The following is a 5,164-nucleotide window of genomic DNA, read 5'->3' as shown; positions in this document are numbered from 1 at the left end:
AAAGGGCAGATTTTCCCCTTCAAGCCCCCAAATGATGAGGACAGCGACATGATTAGGCTGTGGAAATCTTCTTTGTCTTTATCAAAGCAGATGTTAAAATAACAGTAAATGAGACTAGAAATGTAACCGAACCAGTAGGGGGCTCTTGTAACATCAGTGAGGTTTGGGAAATAGATTCCAGTGGGAAGTGTATGTGTTTTCTGAAGAAACTTACACCAAGGGCTTGATTGGTATCCAACTTCTAATTTCAAATAGCATCCAGCTTCTGCCCAGTTTTATTGCCTGCGGCCCATACTAGTGCCAGGCTTGCCCAGTGTGTTTACTGGTGTGGCAGTGTTACCATTGGCCTTCACTCTGTGTTAATAACATTGAATATACATGACTTTCAGGCATACTTGTTCAGAGTCAGCCTATAGAGTCAGCCTATATAGCCTATGTATATTATACAAACTCTTTAAGAATTCATGCCATAGTCAACAGCATGTATAATTTGATCTATCTAAGTGACTATACATGCATGCATGAAACGTTTTTCACAAGTTTTCTGTGTTTGCCCCCTTGTTTCTATTTGTTTTATGAAACAAACAAAAATAGAAGATTCCTCTATTTAAGTCACCTGTTTGGCTTCCAGCATCACAGACCTTCTGCCTATTGATGTATTGCTTTATTTTAGAAAGCAGCTGTTAAACTAGATTCAGATTATAGAATGATGTCTTTCCTGGAGTGCAATTTGCAAGGCACTGACAGTCATTGCAGACATTCATGAAAGTAGAAACCATTTTACATTTACATTAGCATATTCATATTTATCAGCATCGTGTAACCAGTAAACGTGCGTGCAGTAGAGCGATGAAGTGGTGATAAATAATGTTAGATTTCTGTTCCTCTGCTTTCTATTGCCAAGATGGATTTTAAGAGTAAACAAGGTAGTTAAATCGGCAGAAATGCCTGACCAGTGGTGCTCAGCAGTCAGGAAAAGTTTGTTTAATTCAATGAAACAAAAGTGGGAAACAGAATTCATTACCACTTACAGAACGTCTTCTTCTAAATTGGTTGGATGTTTAATGCATGCTGACTCCTGTTCCCCCATATTATCTTTTTTGTATCAATAACATACAATTTTGGTAGATCTAGTGTACAGTATTAAATGTTATAATTCAAAAATCAAAAAGGTTACTGTAGAATTCAGCCATGTCTTACAACATCTCACCTCCCACATCTAAAGGTCTACACCATAAATGTAAAAATGTAAATGTAAAAATATTATATTGTGTATTGTTACATTGACATTTTAGGATATGTAGGGCTTAGAGAAGATTTCCAACCAGAAGTCAGGTAAGACTTTGAAGTTAAAAAAGAAAAAAAAAACTGCGCTGCTGAATCTGAGTGTTTTTTTTTCAGGAAATACCAGATTTCTATGGAATGCATTGACTGCAAAATGTCAGTATTTGTCAGTTTTTAATTGGCACTGGTATCTCTGCCCTTTCATAGGCGTTGAACCACCATAACTCGCTTTATTGTTTTGTTGATTTGGATGTTTTGATGTTATTATGCATCATTAAGAATCACTGAAGTGGATCAAAACTGCCTCATTTGAGCTAGCATCTCTTGTAGAGTGCCAACTAGTTAAACAGTTTCTCTGGATGGGTGCTCTAAATCAGATTTTGAAAATCATAAAATGTTGAAAAAAAAAATGCAGCGACACATTAAACATTCCAGCTGCATCAACATATTGCTTTGGCTACAGGTGAGGCAGTTGCAATAAAGAACACATCTGTATAAAATTTAAGCTTCTGCCCCAAGCTGTGACCGAAAGCTCTCATTCTAGGACAGAAAATACAAATAGCAATGAATCAAAATATCAGTCAGAAAGAGATCACAGGATGAATCGGTGTCTGACATCAGCACATAAACCAAGTAGACCCAAGGGCTTAAATAAGCAGTATGTGTTACACTTGGCTCTGTAGCACAGAACACTGGTTTCTAGAAACCCTGTGGTATTCACAAATATTCCATCCACAATACCTAAACGATGTACTATAATCATGTGTAAAAAGGGGGGTTTTGAAAGAAGTGAATGGCAATCATATGCTTTCAACGTGTGTTTATCTGACAATACTTAGGTAGGTAATTGGAAGATTGCTATGACCTGGAGTTGCTAGTAACATAACCCAGTGGATTAGACGTCACAGACAGTTTAAACTATACTACAGTTTGGGACACATTTCTCCTGGTGCTTCAATTTGGCACTACACTGATTCACATACTGTATGCAGCAGCATAATGTTAAACATAAATAATCGCTGTTTAAACATACAATTATAGACCATGTCTCTGAAAGGGATCATGTGGGAGGAGTAATTTGACACTGTCGAGTTACAATTAAACGCTCATATTAACCATGAAGCTTGGGGAGGAATTGGGGTCCTTAAACAGAGTAACCGCTAATGGGAAAAAAAGTGAAATTGAGAAATGTATTTGAATATGTGTACCACATTTTCACTGATGCAAAGATTCCAAAAAGATAAAAAAAAGGATTCTGAAAGCTGTCTATACCATGTCAGCGCAACATTAAGACAACATACCCTAAACATCATTCCTCATATTTTACAAATCACAGAGCTCTTGTACTGTATGGTGTCTCTGAGTGGATGAAGATGAATGAACATCTTCACAAAAAAGAGCAAGCCACTTTAAGGAATTTGTTTTAGGATTTTATAGGAACAGTTGTAGGACATTGAAATGAGAGCTTGTGTGCTTTGGATACAGTGTGTGAAAATGTTGCCATGTTAAATAACCACAACTGCACCCAACTGCAGAGGAAATAAGAGACGTGGTTTGAATTTGATACCTGCCACCTGTTCTAGCTGCTAGGAACAGGAAGCTTACATCAACAAGGAGTTAATTGCATCACCACCTGTCTTGGATTTGAATGCATGTCCTTTCATTTGAGCACATGTTCCATTTCCCAAGCCTTGGGGGTTAAAGGGCTTTTAAAATCACACTTTCAGGAGTGCCATTTACCCACCACTGGGAACTTCGCTTATCTTTTCTCTGTTCCCATGACACTCATACAGCTGACACATTCTTCCTTCTTCACTTGTATTAACAATACAATAGTAGCTGGAACTAAAATGGCACATTAAGTAAAATAAGATCCTCTATGACAAATGTTTTGCTTCAATTTGATACAGTGCTCCCTCTTTATAAGGCGGCCCTTTATACCACAGCATCGGTTATAAGGTGTCATGGTTGTGGCTCTGTGAAGAGGCTGGATTCGTGGTGACGTCAGGCCAGGAAGAGAACCACACACACACACACACACACACACACACACAGACAATACTGCAGGGTATGAAAGCGCTACAGCACGTTTCAATTATAAATAAAAAGATTTAACAAAACAGAAACACTTTACAAAACAAAACGACTCGCTGGCCAAATCAAATGGACAAAACACAAAACAAAGTGAACACTAAATCAAACAAGTATTGTGCTGGTTTAAAGCCAGCATGAGTAGCAATTGTTTCCTTTCAGTATCTGTTCTTACTTGTCTCTTTCCTCCTCTGGACAACCGACCCCGTTCAGCCAAAGCTGCAGGTCTTTTATATTGTGGCCGAGGGGTCAACTGGCTATCAATTACCTAATTTACCCCTCAACCACATTTGGCACGGGTTTTACCATATGCATGGTCAACAGACAGTTTATCAATAAGCACTCTCTGTTCACCACGCATTCTCACGATTTTATCTGGATAATAACAAAACATTGTTTTATACAAATTAAACAATACGTTTTAAATAATAATACAACAAATACAAAATAATACACACACACAGGGGCGGGGTGCTTCTATTCGCCCCATAATGCCATTACAGTAGCAATTGTATCCTCTTTATAAGGTGGCTCCTGACTCCAGCGTTTAAAGTTCAATGTTTAGAAGGTGTCAGCAGCATCTATTTAAGAAGTTGCATGTTTGTTTACACTGTATTGACTTATTTAGAAGTTATTTTGCTAAAAAATAGATAATAATGATCATTTTAATGCATTTTATGTTCTCTAAAGTGTTTTGATTTTAGTCACCATGCTACAAAAAACGTGATAAGGGATTGGACAAAAAAGTGATAAATTGTTCTGGAGAGAGGACCATTCTTCAATGGTTACCATCTCTAATTCCTTCAGGGAATGTAGGGTGGGTATCTGCAGTAAAATCTATTTTCTACAATGTTCCATACACTGCTCCTTCTGAAACATCAGTCATTTGTGCAGACAGATTTAGCTTCAATATACTGTATACCAGGGATTCCATTTGTATATTAAATGACTGCTTATTCAACATTACTCTCGTAGCAAAGTCTTCAGATGATTCAGCCGATGCAGGCTGTACTGGGACAGCAGCATTAAAGTGCAATCTGCATCATCAGGAATGCTTGATCACAGAGTCTCTATCAGACAAAAATAAGAAAAATAAATAATTAAGCCTTGTCCCTCTGGTAAACTTTCCAATGCTTTAAGTTCATATGGTTTTATTACCAAAAAAAAATTAAAAAATACTGGTTCAATTGCTGCTGCAGCCATCGTTTTATCACATCTGCTTGTGAACCTCAAATCCACAGAGAAGTCCAACCTTTGTACATGAAGCCAAGAAGTGTAAATGGATTTGTAATACTGTACTATGAATTCATTGTACAAAAAAGAAAGTTTAGTATCCCGTCTTGACATATAGTAGCCTTGAGCTGCAATAAACCTTAAATTAAGGCTTTTATGTTCTCTGTCCTCAGGACAAGCTGAGACGCCCAAATCCTCTAAAACATGTCTTGTCAGTTAGGGATTTCAAAATGTATGAATTGCACGTCTGTCAATAACTAGATCTAAGATTGGTGCTGCTAAAGAGGCCCTTGCATTACCTTCAGAGTCATTTAAGCCTGTGCAGAGCTCCACGAGAAATCCCTTTGAGAATGATTGAAAACATAAGAGATTATTCCTAAGAATCCCTAAGGATAACAGATACCAAACATTAAAGAAACAACGGCCACTGTCAATAATGTCTCACAGTTGCTGCCCTTTATTGAATATAATATAAAATGGACACATTTGTGAGGATGGATTCCTACTTGAACATGCAAGTAACATGCTTTTGTTTTTTTCTTTCTTCTATGAGTGA

Source organism: Acipenser ruthenus, chromosome 9 (genome assembly GCF_902713425.1).
Source record: "Acipenser ruthenus chromosome 9, fAciRut3.2 maternal haplotype, whole genome shotgun sequence".
Taxonomy (NCBI): domain Eukaryota; kingdom Metazoa; phylum Chordata; class Actinopteri; order Acipenseriformes; family Acipenseridae; genus Acipenser; species Acipenser ruthenus.
The sequence above is the reverse complement of the archived record's forward strand: the minus strand, read 5'-3'. Positions refer to the sequence as shown.